This window comes from Pithys albifrons, chromosome 7 (genome assembly GCF_047495875.1).
Source record: "Pithys albifrons albifrons isolate INPA30051 chromosome 7, PitAlb_v1, whole genome shotgun sequence".
Classification (NCBI taxonomy): domain Eukaryota; kingdom Metazoa; phylum Chordata; class Aves; order Passeriformes; family Thamnophilidae; genus Pithys; species Pithys albifrons.
The window spans coordinates 39,758,198-39,779,401 of NC_092464.1; positions in this window are offsets into that span (position 1 = coordinate 39,758,198).

Here is a 21,204-nt window from a genome sequence, read left to right on the forward strand (position 1 = left end):
TGACCTCAGTGCAGGTTAGTCCCCCTTGCTGGATGGGGTTGCCTTGGCTGCATACTGCCTGCAGTGAACAGTTGGTAAGAAGGGCAGGCAGGTTCTGGGCTGGGTGCTTGAGGTCTCAGCATATTTCCTTGTTGCTGAATTGAGAAGACTTCATGTTTTAAACTTTCTCTCATAGCATTCAGAGGAGTCATTCCCCCTTTTCTCATCTTAAATTGTTTTATGCCCTCACATTTTTTTGATATGCTGCGCTGGATTTTCTTGTGTATTCTGAACTTTTCTTTCTTCATAATCCTAAGCTTTCAAAGATGAGTAGTGTGAAGTGGTGTAACAAAATTCCTATTTCTGTGGCTTCTTGTTTTTCTAGTTTAGAGGGTGCTAACTCAACTTCTTTTTACCTAGCTTTCAAAACACAGTTGGGATGGACTTTTTTGTTTTCTCCTGAAGAAAGAGCTGAGCTATAAGTTAAAATAACCTACATACTCAGTGCCACCCAGGAACTACAATAATACAGCAAAAACAAGGAGCTTTAGGAATGTACTCAGACGTTTCATAGTTTCACTCCAGTCAAAAGTAACTGCACAAGCTATAAACAAAAAATTGTAGAAAGACTATGTTAACATAAATTAGAAAAGCTGTGAACTGTGGGTAATTAAGAATAGCCTGAATACTACTATTCTGAAAGAGGTGTGACTATATAACAACTCTAATTTATTAGTGAGCAGTCGAACTTAAGCTATTTTGAAATTATTTTATGTCTTGCAGTAATGACACATTTGGACCAAAGACCTCCTTTGCAAATGAACGCTTTCATTGCATTGCATTGACCGTGCAAAATTCTGTTGCTAGGACACAACGCTACCAGAACTTCAACTTATTTCATTCAGAGCTGATATTTTAATAAATAAGACCATGATCTTGCTGATGAAGGACAGAACTAGTTGAAAAACTTTTTATTGAAAAACTGTGAAGAAAATATTAGTAGAAATTTGCTCAAATTATGTTTGGCTTTTCCAAAGTGATAACACTGGTAGGTATGATCAGAAGGTGAAATTACAAGAAAGTAAGAAAAGGTTAGGATGTAGGTGTTTGGATACTTTTTTCTATGGGTGAGAATGTAATCATATGTCCTAGTTCAGCAGGAGGGACCAGTTAACACTGTGTGGGGGTGATCAAAGCTGTGTATTCTACCCCCTTTATTCATTCCCCAAGGACAATGGACAATTAGCAGCAGCTGCCCAGGGAGCCATTACCACCTTCACACCCAGCCTGAGTGGGTGTGGCTGCTAATGGGCCATCAATGGTTCAACAATACCCCCTGGCTCCCAGAGTTAATCATCCATTGTGTGAGTCCCCGCCCATGGGGAGGGACTGGGTGCTCCCTGAGGGTACATAAGTGGTGGGTAAGAAGACCTCGGGAACTTCTCATTGGATCCAGAGGAGCAGCAGGACCTCAACAGGAGGAGATCACCGTTCTCGACCAGACTACAGCCATCATCTGTACCAAGAGGTTTCTCACTTCTTTTTGCTTTGGACTTGGGGGGGAACCAGGCGGGTCTCAGCACCAGGGCTAACAAACCCCTTTGGGTTTGTGCCCCAGGGCACTGGGTTATACTGCTGGGTTTTGTGAGTTGAAAGCAATTTCTCTTTGTGTCACTGTATTTATTGTAATATTATTATTAAATTTTAGCCTCTGACTTATAATCTCTCTCCTGGTGAGTTCATTTTCCCTGCTGGTTCACCTTTAAACCAGCACATCATAGAACAAGTAAAAGACAATTTCTTGAGAAGAAAATTAAATAAATTTAAAAAATCTAAGTGGAAAAAATTCTTACTTTAAAACTTGGATGAAAAGGCCGTTCTTTAGGGCTTCCTCCTAATGCACTGCTGGAAGCCAGACAGAACTTTTTACTTGGCCTGATATGGTTGTTCAGTGTACTTACAACTAAAGCTTTTCTAAGTGTCTAGCTCCTAAGACAATATGTTCTCACATGCCATCTCTTTAAACATGATGCATATTAATTTTTTTGAGTGCTTGAATAGCAAATCTTTTTAAGAGTGGTGTTGGGAGGTATGAACATACAGCTGCAAATACACATGGGCATGGTTTTCGTCAGACACAGCTTGACAGACCCCTTGTGGCTCCCTGATGTTCAGAAATGGAGAGGTAGAGGAGTGTTGAAAGTTCAGAATATGATGTGTATTTCGGGATGCTGGAGAGAGGTGTCAGTGATTGATACTGTATTTTTGCATGGGGAATGGGTAACTTAGAAGCTAAGAGAACAAATCTGAAAGGAAACCTTCTTCCTACTGGGTTGGAGAATGAATTCAGCTGACTTGTAGAGATGATCCCACTGCTGGAGCTGCATTCTAGAGGGAATTCTGTATGTCAGCTCTGCAAGTTGTGGATACTGCATTTGAAGGCAGTCAGCAGAGCAGATTTCGCCTTATGCACAATGTGCATTTAACCAGAAGTGGTTTAGGCAGAGTCCATTGCATGGGCTGACTTTCCCAGCATGGGGTTCATTCTTCAGCAGAATGACACCACCCTTGCGTGAAACAAATAGCATCCATTAGAGTTAAGTGCTGCTGCTGGGCTGGACTCGTGACCTTCAGCTGCTTGGCAAAATGGGTTCAGCATTCATCTCTAGAGTGAGGATTTTTTTTTGTTTTAGTTTTTAGTTTTGATTTTTTTTGGTTTTTTTGTGTGTTTTGTTTTGAGGTTTTTGTTTCTTTTTTTGTTGACTTTGGGTTTTTTGTTTGTTTGTGTTTTTTTAATAGAATACAAATTTTCTTTTTTTGCTGATAGAGCTCCATTTATCCAGGATGTATCTTTATGCTGCAGCATGTGGCTTTTGTCTATGACCTGTTTTGTTTTGGGGTTTAATTCCTAAGACAAAAATTATTTTCCTTTGCAAAAAAAATATGTTATAAGGCAGCTTTGTAAAACTCTGTATTATAATATTTATAAGAGAGAAAGAAAAAATATGCCATTCTAATAAATAATGTAACATGTATTAGAGTCTTCATTATGTGCCCCAGACTTTTTCTGAGATCCCATGGAAAGAATCTGGCTCTGTGTTTATCAGCTAGTGTATATTATAGGAATATTTGTACTGAATTTAAATACAGGGGTATAAGATACTATTCTGAATTTTCCATACACAAAGTAGTCATCCATAAAGTGAAACTATCTGCCTCCCAGGCAGAGAAACCAAGCAGTAATCATGCATCTGCGAGTCATAGAAATAAAACCAACTTGAAGAACCTTTAATGCACATTTCATCTCTCATCTGTTTCTGCTCCCAGGCTTCTGATTTTGCAATAGCAAAGGCTGTAAGTATTGTTGGGTTGGGTAGAAGAAGAATTCTAAAAATCATCTTCATCCTGGTGTACTTTTTCATCAAGACATGAATTGCAATAAGTACTCTCAATAGCTTAAAATGATAGTATTGACTCTATGGACTACTGTACCAGTAAAATCTGAGACCATACCATGCTGGCCATATCTCTTGACACTTGGACCACGCTCACCTCTGCTTTTTAAATGTTTTTGAAAGCTTATGTATCACGTGCCCACAAATTTTGTTATACTGAGTCCAGTATTTTGCATTAGCTGTTAATTTAAAGCTGTATATTAAACCCTGGGAAATTAATTTGGTATGTTTTCTGAAGCACATTTTGTATCCCCTTAAAATGGCTAATTAAACTGTGAACTCACAGGCTATTTTGAAAGCCTTGACTTGGAATTTTTGTTCCTTCCTAGTGTGTTTGGTTTGTTGTTTTAAATATATCCACCCTAAGCTCTGGGTTTATGTACAAAAATTCTAAAAGGATTAGGACTGCAGCTTAGATACCACAGTGATAAGCCTGGTAAGACTGTGTGCAGGGACAAATCCACCCAATTGCATTACAACTTGTTCATTTTCCATTAGACCTCAGTTTGTTTGCAGAGAAGGGTTGGAAAAAGTTTTGCAAGATTGGAAGCCACTGCACAAGTTTTCTGCTGGGACATTAAGGTTGTAGAGAGGAGAAGGATTTGCTGAAAGCTGCCCCAGCTTGAGTACTGTGCTGGGTCATCAGCTATGCACTACTGAAATCTTCGTTCGTGAAGTCGAGCCACACACACACTGCCCCTGGCCAGAAGCAGCCTGCATAGCAACTGGAGCTGGACTGGGTAATCCAGTCTGCTGAGTGTAACTGCAGTTTCAGTCACTCCTGATCATGCATATACCTCTGCTCTCAGCAGCTCTGTGATGCCAAGCTGAGACCTTTTGGACTAACTGCAGAAGCCTACACAGGTGGTAGACTTTGAGGGCAATAATATTCCCTACTCCTGTCCTCTTACTTTCTTCATCGAAAATCTGTTACAGGACAAGTTAGAGTTTAGGCTGTGTATCTTAGGTTTTGTGTGAGGGCAGTTGTTATGGGTTCACTAGGTGGGCCTAGATTTGGGCTCTGAAGTGTGGACTAGGCCGAAGCTGTCAGCTGACTTGAGCTGGGCTGAGCTAACAGCTGACCTCTGCTAGCCAGTAAGTTTGTATTCCATACCACATTATGACATCATCTCCAGGGAAGTAGAAACCAGTGTGGGAGTGGTTAAGTCAGTCGCTTCTCAGCCTTCCTCTTGGGAGGATGCATGATGCTGTCCCAGGGGGGATGGAGAGGACCAGGCCCACCACTGGCTCACAGGGTATCTCAGGAAATTAAAATGTGTTGTTCTGGGTCTTTCCTTTCTGCTTGAGTTTGTCTCCCTGGGGAATAAGTCTTTTCTTAAGTAATGTGTAGTTAAGATAGTAGAATTTGTGTGTTCGTTATGAAGTTGAGGTGGGGAACTTGTTGTTGCAGACTTGTGTGAGTGTATATTTGTACTCTTTTCTAATTGTCTCTTTCTTTCTGTAAAAAATATATGTAGATTTAGTATGAATGCAGTTTGAAGTGTTTTTTTTCTTTCCCCTCTCTTTTCCTCCCTTTCCCTGGTGTTAGGAGGGAGGTTTTTCTCTCTGTGCTTGGGGGGGGTTGGCAGTTGCTTATCTCAAACCAAGACATTGGTGAATGAAATTGTCCCATGAGCCATTAGCTGGACTTCTGGGGGTCTGAGTTTGCAGCACAAGGTAATCTTTTTCTTTCAAATCTGACTGTTTTATCCTCTATTATGTAGACTGTGCTATTGAAAAGATGTGAGAGCAGCACCCAAACCTGCTAAGTCAAAATGAATACCTGTGTTGAAGTATAGGCCAGGCTGTAACATAAGGATTTTGCCAGACTAGATAACATAATTTCCTGTGCATATATTCCATATTAACCCATCATGGATGAAAGCCCACATATTGTACAGCATGTGCGCTTTGTGAGAAAGAGAGAAGGAACTTTAAACCCAAAGACCATTTTTTTCCTGACTGTTTAATTTGGACTCTCATTGGAAACACAGAAAAAAGCTAAACAGGTTTCCTCTTAGTGATTAAGAGTTAAGTGAATGGATATTCATATGATCTTGTTGAGACGTTCAAACAGGGAAAGGTGTGTTGTGTTTTGTAAGCCTCCTTTCAAAATCTTCATCTGATTACCACTGACCTTTGCAGAGCTATCCAAGTAGTGGGTCAGCTTATGGAACTCTAAAAAAACAACTGAAGGATTTGTATTTATATGGCAGTGACACAAAATTAGGCCTCCTTTCTATCCATTTTGTACTGTTCTTAAAAAGAAATAGTAAGATGGATAAAGAGATGTGCTTTGAAGTTTTAAGTCAGATGTCTATTTAGAGTCCTAACCTCTTGAGGGAACACATTTGGTCTAGGAAGGCTGTCAAGAACTTTCCCATTTATTTCTGCAAGGTGCCTCACTGCATTTTGATGGCTCTAGCAGAAGATTCCCCAAAGGGACAGAAGTGTTTTGTCAAATACTTTTGAATCTCTAGGGCCTGGTTTGTGTTTTCAAAGAACATTTTTACCAAAATCACACTGGTGCATTCTCACCTTGAAAAATGCATCCTATTTCTGCCAAATATCAGCAGGGACACAGGGGTGGTCATCTTTCGGGTGAAGGTTATTGCAATATAACTAGGCCTTTACCCCAAGCAGCAAGAGTAACACAAGTGGGCTGAAACAAAATTCAGGTATGTGGTGTTCCTTCCCAGGTTTGCTAGATTCCCAGGAAGACATGCTGTCATCCATTCAACCAGAACATAAACAGGCTTAATTAGGACAAGATTGGCAGGGGACCATAATTCTTTTCAGCATGAGCTCTGCTTATGAGCAGCCAGTTGAGGACTTTTGAAAAGCTGTTTGTCCACAAGAAATCTTGGAGAAAATACATGGGAGCTTTCCACAAGCCTTCTTTTTGCTGTTAGGTTATTAATAACATTTGTTTCCTGGGTCACAGTTTCTCTCCCCTGGTAAGCCACACTGTTCACTGCAGCTGCAAGAAATACTGGGTCAGAACTGCTCTGTTTGCAGAGCTTTAGCTTTCTTGCCTTGCTGTGGAAAGATGGCAGAGTTGAGCTCTTGCCTTCCCTCCCACTGCAGCCTTTGCTGCTCCTGCTTTGAGGTGAAAGAATAAACACTGGGTGGCAAAACTCCCCCTTTTTAGAAACAGAGTTTAATGGGCTCTAAATCATTCCTGTTACCCCAGAAGGAACACAGACACCTCAGGGTGCCAGGACAATAAGTAAAATGCTATGACTTCCATTGTATAAGATAGTCAGCAATAAAGATGCATTCCTATGCTTTTCAAGGAATCAGTGGAGGGATCAGATCCAGATGAGATATCAGTTGTTCTGGATAGCACTGGCCACTCTGTCTCCACAGGATGTTTAAGAAATGGAACATGTTCAAGAAACAGTACAGAATCTGGAATAAACAGGTCAAATTTTAAAGGTTCTTTTGATTTCTGTTAGGTTAATGGTCCTTTACAGTTCTGGCATCTCTGTCTGGTCTTAAGTACAAAATTGTTTCCTTTCTAAGGAAAAGAAGGAGTGGTCATGATAACAGACAGAAAAGAAGACAACTGTGCATGTCTGTTCTCCTTTTTCACTATCAGGAAACCTAAGGGACAACCATTTAGAGAGGGGAGTTTAAAAAAATTTAAGAGTTTTTCTTTGTATTTTTATTTCATTCAAATTACAATGAAACCTCAAGGGGAGGAGGTGGGTACCAGACCAAATACAAGCAGTAAAATAAAAACAAAAGCCATAGGGATGATTTTTGCCTTTAATAATTAAGAAGTAATCCATCCATATCAATACAGAATAGCAAATAGCTCTCTTCTGAAAGATTCATCCTGCACAGCCAGTTGCTTTCATTGCAGTCATAGATAATCTGAAGACAATTCTGCCTAGGCTACCAAGCTTGAGCAACTGCAATAGGTTGCTACACAAGTGTCTACACTTTCAAGTTGTGTCCTAGAACCAATTCTATCCTGTTCTCAAAGGTAGATTTGTTTAGTGACCAATAGCTGACCATTTGCGTTTACATCCTTGGGGTCTCCTGCAGTTTTGACATCTGTCAACTTGTACTCTCAAGACTCTCTGGTCTTTCTCAGCAGCCTTTAACACATCATTTCTGAAAAACACAACTATTGTTTTATTAATGCAGCCTAGTTTCTTTACAAAAATAATGGTCCTTTAGGCGATGCAGATACACAGCAATACCATTGCTGTGCTAAAAAAATTGTTTTACAACACCCACATTAGTCTGTCACAGGGTACTGTTAATGCCAAGAATAAGCCAAGTTAAGACATCAGACCTCTGTTCCTAGAGATTTCAGTAATAACAGTATAACTTTGGAAAGATTGTCAAGCAGTACAGAAGGATAATTAGCTTCAATGGTTAAACCAAAATCTCCTGGAGACCAGACCTAATGTTAGACTGGGCACATTATCCCACACTCTTTGAGGCATGTAATAGCAGCCCTGAAGGTGCCCAGTCCCATTTTCTGACTATAACTCAGGTCTGACTCCTTGGGACAGCTGCTGCTGTGCTCTGATGGTGTCTGCTGGAACAGCTCATCTGGGGCCTCCTGCATTGTCTCTTGTTGCTTTGAAGTAGGTGATGGAATAGGAGCCAGTCTGTGGAGGACATTTGAGTTTAACTAGAAAGGGAGAGACACAAAGCGGTTAACCTCTCTGTAAGCAGCTATACGGGAAATTGAGGCTTGCTGATACTCCAGTCTAGCAAGCTGAGATATGAAAGACGCCCACTAGTGGGGAGATGCTAGACATAGTAAGTTCAAAATAGGCAAAACACTGATAGTGACAGCAGCTGGACACTGGAGCAGTTTGTGAAATTGTCGGTTCTCCACCCTTACGTAGGGTTTGGAAGTTTTCTCCTTGAAAATATACTTTGATTCATTCAGCCACTACTTGAGGATTTTGTGTTACGTGGTTAAGACCAGCCAGTCCTAATAGTCACATCTAGGTCTGGGATCCCTACCTGATGCTTTGACTCTCTGACTCAGTAAAACTGCAAACATAAAACCTGACTTTGCTGAGTTTCATTTCAGTTTTCCCCTTTAGGAAGCATGTTTCACTGGTGTGGGGAGCTGGCCAGACACAGAAGGCTTATACTTGGGAAAAGTCTTTGAGTTTCATGCCCTTGCCAGGGTCAGGCTCCCTGCTCTTGCTATTTGCACTTGCTCATATCTGCAGGCCGAACAGATATGCAAAGTTTTAAGCCTGTGGAGAATTCTGCCCTCCTCCATCACAAGCAAACAAAGGTGTAGCTCCACATGTTTGTTGTAGAAACTGCTTCATACACAAAGTTCAGTGGAAATCTTGCTGGCGTGAAAGGGAATAAGGTTTGGTTTGGGTAAAGGATTTGTCCTGTTTTTGCTTTCTGTCCACACAAAAGGGAATTTGCACCAGCTATGTCATGTTACAGTGAAAGTTTTATTAGGAACATGTATTTGCAGCTGAGTTCTGCTGCTTCATGTGTCTGTCTTTGTGCTGGGCTACACGGGGGGAGAAGGCAGACCCTGGCACCTAAAAGAAAAGGTATGAAGACAGAAGTGGGGTCATTAGGGAACCATTTCTTTTTGCTGGTAGGGGTCTGTGAAAAAACCCAAACTGGATGTAGAATGGAAACAGCATGTGGGGAATGGAAAATACCGTGCCCAGCCCAGAAGTGTTTTGTCTCCCTGTTTGCAGGGCTGGCAGAGAGTGCTGTCAGACCACAGGGTGGCAATATTTAGACTCAGTGTGCAGGAGTTAGCCAATTGAAGGAGTCATGGTGTGTGTGCCTAGTATGCAGAAGAGATAGAAAAAAAATACTTAAGTTACTGTTCCAGTTAATACTTTTTGTTCTTTACCATATTTCACACAAGGCTATCACCCCTCTGATGAAAACAGCAGTTTGTCCAGGGATGCAAGTTGCATTCTTTGTCTTAAGTAAAGTCTGTGTTTATGTATCATATACTATGTCTTTGTCATACGGAAAACCAGCCACCTTTGGGTGAAAATATCTTTATATGCTGGTTCCTATGAAATAATGATGTTCAATAGCAGAGTCAAAAATTCATGACAGAGTTAAAATTTTTGATCTTTGTGGAATAAAATTTACTTCTTCTGCGCTTCCCCTCCGCCCCCCCCTGCCCCCCCCCTCCCCCATTTGTATTTGACACCAGAACTATAAGGAGAAACTACAGGACCAGTGGTAAAAAAGCTGTGTGGTATTTTGCTAATGATGCCAAATGAGTAAAATTTTTCTAGTAAATAGGAATGAGACAAGAAATAGAGTGCTGTCTTTCCTTGAACTACCTGTAAGAGCACAAATCAAAATTTAAACTCCCGCTTCTGTGTTTGCCTTTGATTTTGGCAAACGAATTTTATTGATCTAGAAAAAGTAAGGGTACAAGTAAGTTTAAGCCCGATTTGGTTCTGCTGTCTGTCCTACAGACACATTGCTATAACCTGGATGGAGAGAGGATCCCATTAGCTATAAGAACCCTAATAGCTTTATTTTCATCCTAAAACACATGAATGTTTGTCTGTGCTTACATATTTTTGGGGAAGAACTTAGTGTTGCTTAATAAAGGCTAAAAGTTTTATTAGCTATTCAGGCTTCAAACAGTCTTTCATGCAGTGGAGAATAAAATAAATATTCTACTGAGCTTAACAGTAGAGAAGTTATTGTGCATGGTGATAGAGTTGAATTGTGCTGTAAAAAAAGCAGTGTATAAACAGAGGCTCATATATTTTTTTATGTGCTTGGTCTTTGTTCCTTTAGTGAGAACCTCACCACAGATCAAGGGTTTCACCTGAGGATAAAGGTCATCTCTCAGCTGGCTGGCTACCTCAGGCATCCCTGAATATTCAACATCCTGTGAGAACTTAGCAGTTACTGAGTAGGAAAAATGATCCATTTCTTAAAGCTGTAGATTTGTATCTGAGAGCTAGTGAGCTAGCTGAGTTTCAATGGAAATCTGCTGTTTAATTGCAGCTGGCATTGTGAGAGAGTTAATTGTTTTTTCATCTCATGAGTTTATATAAAATGCCTATTGCTTTATAGAAGTGTTCTGTGTAGTGGCATAGTAAAACATTTTACCTAGAAGGCTACTTCATTGAAGAATGCAATTTATAAAATGGAATAGTTAAAGCAGTGGGACACAAATGCAGCTTGACATAACAGAGAAGAAGTACAGGCTGGTGAGGAATTGGAATCTCTCTTCTATTTAAAATGACCAGCACAGCATTTCTTCAGCAGCCATTATCTTGACAAGGACTAATATGCTAGTTTTCCACTAGAATTTATTATGTGGATTTACAGAAGAACAGTTCTTGCCTTCTATGCAATTTGACCTAGAACTTTACACTACCTTGGTTTTGCTGGCTCGCTGGTGAACTAGCAGAGCAAGAATTTAATAAAAGAGGCTTTCAGGCTGAACTCTAAGTACAGTGAAAACTGAATTAAACCTAGCAATGAGAGCACTCATTAGCTTGGGTGTAAGGGCATTCAGCAGGCAATATTAACTTAATTTGATATAATATGAAATTCCCTCCAAGTTCTTGTTATGTAGACATTGATGGAAGACCTTGGACCAGTGTGTCCAGTGTGGCATGTGTGCTGCTCTGGGGACATGGTCTGGTTGCCCAACTGGAGGCACCAGTGCTGGAAGGGTGACTCATGCTCAAGGGGGACCCTCCAGCGGCAAAGAGGAAATATAAATGCTACTGTGTCAAAGCTCTTGCTCTTGGCACAGGAAATGTCTTCATTTATCACCATTACAGGATGATTGTGGTTCAACCATAAAATGGATGTTTTTGACCTATGTTAACTGTAGTTAAGTTGCTGCAGCTCAAATCATCCAGAACTGGGAAGACCAAGTGGCTCCATCTAGAGAGAGACACAATACCAATCACATTAACATGACAGGCCCAGCTGTGCTTGCCACCTGCAAACTCTTTGGTCTGGGAGACTCTGGCAGCAGCTGATTAAAGAGACTCAGAAATTACATATTCAGAAGTAAGCAATCATTACTCATTGAGAGGTACCTGCTGTGCAGAGATGTAGATGCTAAAGAGGGGCCAAAGTACCTGTACCCCTTTTGTAGGCTGAGCCTAAGGGAGCATCTCCACAGATGCTTTTGTTATAATGCCAGTCTTTCACTGTATGCCTCAGTAATATTCTCTTAGCTAAGTTATCGCCATCTCTGTTTGGGAGAGGAAGCTGTTTGTTGCTCTTTCACCCTTGTTGCATCTTGACCAGCCTCTTCCAGCTGAAAGACTTTCTGAAAGACTGCTTTCCTACTTCATGTATTATTTTAATTCTTTAATTCTGTTCCTGATTGCCGTGGCTTTGACAATCTGATCCCTTGCAGTGCACTGTGGCATGGCTCCCAGAACATAGAAATTCCCTATCACAAACCTCAGTCTTTTTACTGTATGTCTCCAGACACTCTTTATCTCAGGTATCTTATTTCTATTTTTGTTTTGTTTCCTGTTTCTAATCAAATAAAACTTCAGTACCCAGTGTTCATAAAAGGAATCAGTACAGCCAGTTCTATTTGCTCCCTGTGCTGCTACAGTCTTCCTCCACATCAATTTTCAGATGCTGTTCTGATCCTGTGAGGCAGTGGCTGAACAGGACAGCCTGTTGTAACTGGAGCAGATAGGGTAACCCATGCTGTCTCCAGTTGTTGTAGTTTGGGATTATTATGTAAATTCTCTCCCCTGCCACTAACTGCCCATGCCAGTAGTTAACAAAGGAAGTAGTTAACTGCTGATCACTTGGATGGGGGCAGGTTTGTCTCTTTTGTTTTTGGGGACATCTTTCCTTTCTTAGCGCCACTGAACGTGGGAGCGGTGGCTGACGAGGAGGGAAGCTGCTCTGCTGGCTACTGCTAGGGCTTCTGGCTGAGATGCTGTTTTTCTCCTCACCGCGGCTGTTTCTCCTGGTTTCCTGCATCTGGGATCCCAGTCTCTGTTGCAGTCTCACCACCGCCTGCACTGTCACGGCCTGCCCGCCCCGGCTGGGGCAGTGACCCAGGAGAGAGAGGTGTGCAGCTGCTTTTGCAGGACACGTGGTGGTTCCCCACTTTCAGCTTTCTTTTTCCTTCATCTGGGACAAGAGGCACAGAGTTCATCTGAGAGCTAACCACTCGTCTGTCTCACTGGAGAGTGACTGGGAACTACTGGGAACTCACTCTGCAGCCAGCCGGACTGTGACATTTGACACTGCTTAAGTATAACTTTTCTCCCGGAGGAAAAACCTGCTGGGTTTTGTTGTTGTTGTTGTTTTTTTCTCTCTCTAGTGGTGTTGGGGAAGTGGTTTGCACTAGTCTGTTTATATATATATATATCAGTTAAGAACAGTTATCCTTATATTAAAATTCCCTTTTTCTTAAATTTGATAAAGAGTGGCGTGATTATTGTGGAGGAGGCCCCCTCCCCCGCTTGTGGGTAAACATTTTGGTTTTTTCCTCTCAAACCAAAACACCAGTACAGGAAGAATACAAATATGAGCTTCCAGACAGCACTGTATTTCCTTTGTGACTGGCCCCAAGTCCTGATAGGTTTGGCTGTCAGTGGATTAAAAACATCCCTTTGCAATATTGGAATAACAAGTAAGTCTGCATTTCTTTGTTACCGGATTCCCCCTTGGAACCCACTTAGCAGAGTTATTCAGTTTCTATTTCCAACTTTCATAGTAGTTTGGCACATCTTTTTAAGGAATCCAAAGTAATTTGTGTTTAAATATCATCCCAGTTTTATTTACATATAAAACTGCTAAAGTGAAAAATGCATTAGACAGAACTGAATGGACTTGGACCCCTAGGGAATTTATCTTCATCTGTAATTTTAGTCTCCTTTTTCATCATCTGCAAAGAACATGTATAGTCACAGCAGAAAACCCAGCTGCAACGCTGTCAACTTCAGACAAGTCTTCAAGGACATATGGCAGAACTGCCAGTTCCTTGGTTTCCCCAGATGAGCTGAGCTTCCCCAAAGGCTTTTTTTTTGCTGCTGAAGGAGGTGGGCTCTGGAGAAATCAGTACGTCTGTATTCTAACTTTATAAAGAGAATAAGGAAGGAAATACAAATTCATCAGAGAGAACTTCTTTTTTCACCTTGTAGCTTGCCTAGAATCTCAGTCATGGCCATATTGACATTTGGTTATGGGGTAGTTGCATGAAGTTTCCATATACCAAAGTAAAGATGCCAAAATCTGTTGGTACTGTGAGCTCTGTGAGAAAGCAATTGTATTATGGGTTCTCTCCATGACCAGGATTCTAGATAAGTGATCTGAAAACAACAAATAAAAATCTTTGAGCAAACAACCTCATTGCTTATATAGAAGCCAACATCAAAGTAGTGACTGGCAGTTAAAGTAATGCTGTATTTAGCTGACTATCTACTGACAAGGAAAAGGACTTCTGAATAAGTTCCCATGCTCTGTTGAGCACTACTGAGTGCCACAGTGCTGAGCAGAGCCGCCAGTGCTTTTCAAATGTTTGTGCACTTCATGTAACCTGAGTATTCCTTGATGCAAAAATTGGTCTCCTGAAAAGGAAACGCTTCATTTCTTCTGATATCCCACCAGTTAGCAGCCCAGACCTCTCAGTATCAAATCTTTCCCCCATCAGTGCTGATTTAAATTCTCATTTATCCCTTTCACAGAAGGCAGCAACCCAGACAGATGTGTCTGGTATTCCTGGTCCCACTGTCTTGGACGTTGCACTTTCCCTACCACAATTAAATACATTTACTTCACAAATTTTCTATTTCTTCTGCAATCCAAACAGGAAGAAGACCATACCCATGTAAAATATGAAGTGCAAACTCATGTGCTATTTTTGCAATAATATGTTAACAGGGTAGGATGGAAACCAGTTTAAACTCTTGTCTCAGATTATCAGAGAGATCAGTGCTGTACTTTCAGTTAAGTGTTTTAGACATGGCAATGTGGCAAAAGAGAGAATGTGGCATTGATACTGAGAAATGTGTTGAATTTAACATGCTTTCTGGAATAGTGCAGGGTTTGCACAGTGTACAACAAATACTAAAATATCAGTTTGATTCTGAACTAAGATACCTAAGAATTTTCCCTTTCGTTACACAGAAATTTACACTTTGATTCTATCATGACTCATCAAGGTATCTTGAAACAACAATTTTTGGAGAACTAACCTAACTTTGTATATGAAATAGCAGAAGGTCTCCCAATTCTGAAGTGGTTGGACTTGTATCAGCCAGGGACTTCCCAGGCCTTGGATTTTCTTTAGTGGGGTCCCTCAGGGAATCCTTAGAGATTATTGAAAGTGCAATGAGTTTACAGGAATGTATACAGTAAAAAGCATCATAAAGATGAAGTCAAGAAACCATCCTCGAAAGGCTGTATAAATTGAATATGAAATATACTCTTCAGGTACTCAGTGCTTCTTATGTTCTCAGATTTAAAATAAGAGGTGTTACTTTTATTCATGGTAACTTATTGTGTAGTGTTCTGTAGCTCTGAGCATTGTTATATATGATATATAATATGCTGTATTTTGATATTATGTTTAAAGTTGCAAATCTGCTGAGAAAATCACATAAAACTAGTAATAATATTCCCACCTACTGAAGTAAATAGTAGAAGAGAATAAAGCACATTCACAAATCAATTTAGAATATAGTTTCTGTACCATCAGAAAGATGCTGCTCTCTTCTCTAATGGAAAGATATGATAATGCGGCTCGTATGTCATTCACATTCCATAAGGATTGCTTTCATAACTTGTAATTTCATTTTGGCTTTAAGGAAGAGGTGACCTGCATTGTTGTGGGGGGTTTGCTTGTTTGGTGCTTTTTGTTTAGATTGGTTTAGTTTAGTTGGTTTTTTTTCCTGATCTGAATTCCCAAAGATTTTTTTTGGCAGGGAAGAAGTGCAGTAATGGCTAAGTCAACTGTTGTAGTAAAATTTCAGTAGTATACTTCAATTGCTTTGTCTGTTGGCTGAAGTCAGGGACATTGCTCTCTATAAAAGACAATAAATTACTCTTCTGTATAATAGCCAAAACAGGAATTCTCAAGTCTTCCTTTCAGTCCTTTCATTCCTTTCTGATGCCAGAAATACTGTGTTATAAAACAACAGTTAAACCATTTTGTGATTATGCAATGCCTCTGGTACATACTCTTTTAATAATTTACCATACAGATTTTCTTAAAATTACTACAGGAATTAATTAATTCTAGAAATAATAACAAATGAGCTGCCCTTATTAACTACTTCTTAAATTAAATTAGGAAATTAAATTAATTAAATCAATTACTTTTTCATAAAACCATAGGGAAAATTCTCTGGCTGGAAAGAGCCATTATGATTGTAATTGTGCAACTGTCTGTAGCTCTCCATGTTTTCATAGAGATGAGTTTTGGGACCTTGGTGTTTTCTTGGTTCTGTGTTCATACCATACCTTACAAAGTGCCATCCTTCTGGAGTCAAGGCTCCACAATCATCAGTAGCAGCTCTGGCCTCTGAGATGCAGCAGGATACATTTGACTCAATTTCTGGTACATGACCACGTTTCTTTTGACTCAGGTAAGATACATGACAGTTAGTGTTGACTTTGAGGATTTTTTTATATCTACTTCATACTAGTTGCTGGAGACACTCTCAGCCATGAAGCATCCTGTAAAAAACTTCACCTATGGCATCCTTTGAATGCATTTGATCATGAAGGACATGTCCTTAGTGGATTTGTGCTTTGCCTCATGTAGGGGTCACACTTCTCATCTTGCATGAGCAGCTTTAAAACCCAATTTACTGTTTGCTAAATCATGATGTATCTTTGCAAGTAGACCTGTTAATTGGGTAATGTCCATTCTCAGCTAATCTTCAGCCTCTCTCAGACACTGAAATATATTGGTCTTTGAAATTTCTCTGGTCCTCAAATCACTCATATAAAGTTACTTTGTGCAAATATTTATTATCAGCATTTTTCATTTTATATTATGAAGATACTAGAAATTCTTCTCTTCCTTGCTTCAAGAGACCATTCTTGCTACTTACAAAAATGAAGGATGGACTGTGAGGGATTGAGATAAATCCCAACAGCTTTATGATCTACTCTCTGAGTGAGCTGGCTGCTCACTACAGGGCAACATCTTTGTAATTTGAAGCATCTATATTGGCTATGTAATATTTCAATACTAAGAGGTGACTGGATATTTTCTAGCTTTATAAGAAGCAAAAGTTACTGTCAGTTTTCCTCTTGCTTTAAAGCTGCCTCTTTATGTGTGTACAGTTTTGCAAGTCAGATTCACATTTGATTTATCTGTCAAAATACAATGGTAATATTTTACAATAGTTTTTCTGTCAAAACTATTCACAGACATTATCCAAAAGAGACAGTCACAGACTGGAACCTCAGTGTGCTATACAGAAAAGAACAAGGTGTTGCCCTCCTCGCATCAGAAGCTGGTTTGGTAACTTGAAAGCCATTAGCCCCACACAGAACACATATATGAAGAGACAAGAGATTATGGAAAAAGTTGGAATTTTTTTTTTGTGAAATTTTTGGAAATATACAGCACTAGTAATCATATCTCACATATGCTTGGGATGGATAGAGTCCATAGGTCAAAATGCAGATCAAAATATAATATATACTCATGCAGTTATAAATACACAATCTGGGTTGGAGGGCAGATTAAGTCTTACCTCAAAATCTTAACTCTTGCCTCAAAATATATAAAATCCAAATGCAAGGTAAGAAAAAACAGATATTCACAAGAAATATGGGTAGACCTCTAGGAGATATCTTCTGGCTGTTTAATACACAGTGATCATAGACATATGAAATAATTCTCTAAAATCTGGGCAGGAGGATGATCTTTCACATGGCTGCACAGATGTGTGTGCAAGAGGACTGTGAAAATTTTTCATTCTCACTTTAAATGCAGATTTAGAAAAAATAATAGATGTCTGAATGTTTTTGTTGGAGTTCAGTTTTTAATCTAATACTAATAGCTGTAGGTATTTAATATTCAATATTTGAAATTAAAACTGTGGAAAGTATAGGGTACAGAGTTTTGTAGTATTGTATCTGAACAATGACTGAACATTAACATAAATAGTGTTTTATCTCCCACTTGGGTAAGAATACATCTTTTTTTATTTTAAGAATGAAAAGACAGAAACTTCACCATTTTTCTATGTGTTACCAGGGTAGCAGATTCAACTCATTCACATTACTAATTCAACTGAAGAAACAATTTGAATAATACGTGAAAATAAGCCTTAACTGTTCTATATATAGGCTTACAGTCTATTTAGTTTAATATGTGAGACTTAAAAAAGTGGATAGCAGGATCAAAACCAAGTCAATGATATATTCCCATAAGTAGCTGAATTTATTTGTCTTAATTATTAGGGTACTTGTTACTTGACAGGTTCAATAACATGAATATAATAACCTGCCCTTAGTTTGTTCATGTACATTGATTACCATAGGTAATTCTAGAAACAATCTTGCGGGTGTGATGGCCAACATCTTCAGTTTTAACTATTCCTTTACAGAAGAAAACTTGTTTATTGCTGCATTTCTCCAGGTCTGCACCTCCTTGTTCTTGAGGTGATTCTGTGATGCTGCTCTGATTTCCCGTGATTTGATGCCTCCCGTGGGTGCTGCTGTGGTTTCTGTGTGCAGCTATTTAGCTGTGCTGCAGTTGCAGCAAGTGCAGAATCAGAGACCATTCAGTAGTATAGTCCACAAAACAATTTTTTTTTCATGGAGTGTCCTAAAATAACCGAATAGTTTTACAGTGGAAAGAACGCTGCAAAGCCCTTCTTCCTGCTTTCTTGTGCCAAAATGTTCATGGCATACTAATATAACATATGAGAAATGTTCTAATTTACTTTAGCATTTATTTGTAGGATATTTGATGCATTCCTGCCACAGGTTTTCCTGTTCTATATCAGTTAATACTATATTTTATATTCCTAGCAATTTTTCTTATATTTGAGATAATAGTAGAATGAAAAAACTTACTAGGAACTGTAAAAAATAACCATGACAAGAACTTGTAGGATTCTTTCAGCTGCTCCCACTCTTTTGTGGACTCTGATAGAGTTCCTATAGTAAAATATTATGTTTGTGTTCCTGGATATTGTATGGCAAATTGCTTTGTGAACTAAAATACATTCAGGTAGTAATTTTGTGATCTTTTTTATTTAACTACACAGTTCATCTCCAGTCAGATGTACTTCACGCTAAAAAGGAAGGCATATCTAATAATGTGTCTTTCTCAATGAATCTAGTTTTATAAAATTAAGCATGTTTTCCTAACAGCTTATTCAAAGATAAGCACCAGAAAATGAAATGGAAAATAATGTCTTCAGAAATATAGAGATCAGTCTAAATAGCTAAGTGTTAAAACTTGACTCCTTAACAAATAACTGCTACATCTCTTCATGATCATCAGTAAATAAGTATGAATCTCGGGAACTTAAAACAATCCACATTTTATTACCAAGAATGACCCGGGAGATTCTTTTTGGCATGTAGGTTTTAAAAATGTTTCTCTGATATTTGTATGCTGCAGTTTTAAAAACGCACAAAAAATCTCTGTGTTTTATAATACAACTAAAATATTTGATTATTTTTTTCTGTATCTTGCAAAAGCATAATCTAGTTTTCCATGCTGTCATTGAAGAAACTTCACAATGTAATTGAAAAAAACCCTGTCCTTAGCATCAACTTGTCCTTCTGAGATAAATGTATCATGTAACGCAAATGCATTTTGGCTTAAATTCCTTTAGAAGTGAGCTGTGTCAGGTAACTGCTGAATGACTGAGTATATTATGAAGTGTGTATGTTTGAGCTGTATGAAACTTAGAATCAAACAAAGGCTCTACTGTAGATCAAACCCAGAAAAGGTTGGACAGAGGTCACAATTAAATTCTTGCTGTGGGTAACTTCCTGCTTCACTTGCTGGCTGTCCTTAGCAGTCAGAGAAACACATCTCTCCCTCTTTGTTTGGACCCAGTGGGGCTCTGTGGGTATCACCTGCCATGCTCTCAGGATGGCACCCAGACTTTTTCAGCCCTGGCAACTCTCAGTAGAAATCAGAGTCTTTTCTGTATTTCATTGTTGCTTCTGCTTGCTGTTTCAGAATATTTGTAAATATTATTCCTTATGTTCCATGTGTTTCAGGTGACAGCTACCTCCCTCACATCCGAGGTCACTCCATCCCTAAATGCAGCCTACTGCAATCAAAGTGGAGTTGGATCAGAATTGGACTTGATGATCTCACAGGTCTCTTCCAACCCAGCTGATTCTATGATTCTATGCTTCTATTGCTGTTACCATTTCCTGCTGCTTGAGCTAATTCTTCCTACAACTTCACTAGATCCCTGCTCTGCAGATGCCCAGCAAGCTGCCCTCTGCACAGCTCCTCCACAGCTGATGATTCTGTGTGCATTTGTCATATTGTGATAGTCCAAAATGAAATTACACAGGTGACATCTGTACATAATTTGCATATAATTTGGCTTTTCATGTGCACGTGAAAATACTCATATAAACACAATTCTCAGGCAACTCAAGAAAGCATTTGAAAGAAATGTGGCATTAAGACACAAAGCCAGCTCTGGGGGACATGATATAATCTACTTCAGTTACTACCAAATTGCATTCCTGCCTTACACAGAATTGTTGGGCTGGAGAAAAGACTGTGTATCCAGCTGGTCCTGGGTATCTGGAGTGCCTTTCTCTTTTAGCACTATCTAATAACAGTGGCCTGACAGCAGTAGAAACCTCATTTTCTCTGTGTGGGCGTCCCCTCAGTGTGGGCACATCTTACAGAAGTGCAGCACTCTGATAATGCAGTTGGCAGACTGCATTGCCTGAGTTTCCTCAAGGACTGCTGAAGAGAAAATGATTGACAGGAGACCCCAGAAGACATAAAAGTGCTTTTACATGGATGTGGCAGGTGTGGTCAATAGTTGGGTGTGTGAAACCTGAAAGGTTGGGCAGATAGAGATGGAAGTCCACTAAAACCTGCAGTGCTGCTTCTGCTTGGTGAATATCATTTTCTTTCCTTCAGTTCAACTGCTGCTCCACACCAGGATGGAAAAGGGCTTTTTTAACTCCAAGGAGAGTTGCACACCATCAAAGCAAACTGGGGGTCTGCCAGTGACCCATATGGCTTCAGACAAGTGGAAATGCTTCTCAGTGCTTTCCTCTCAGTGTCTTTTCTCTCCATCTCATTTATTTATCGTGAAGACTTTGAGGTGAGATATGATCTCTGGTGTTTGGAAGCTCTCAGCACAGCACGTCTCAGATTGTGATCAGGTTTTCTGGGCCAGTGTTTTTTAATCTGTGGTCCACTGACCCTTGATGGTTCCAAAATTGCTTCTAAGGGAGTGATGGAAAGTACAGAAGGAAAACGAATCAATTTCAGAAAGGCTTAACTCAATTTTCTGGGGGCAGCAGCTCCACTGTAAGTTTTGTAGAGGTCCACATAAGCAAGGTTGAAGTTCCATTTCATTGAGTTTGGCAAATAAAAATTGTTGACAGAAATAAAGAATTTGGCTCACTTTACAGTATGTTGTTATCTGGTATTTACAGGCTATACATGTACATAAGGTGTGTTTTATTTATAAACACAAGCAGAAATACAGTTGTGTTTGTTTTCTATCAATCTGCTGTCTTTTTAAGGTGAAAGGGTGCCTGCAGGTACAACAAACCCAATTTGTACCACCCATGTTTTGGAGGGTCACATTGCTTCCCC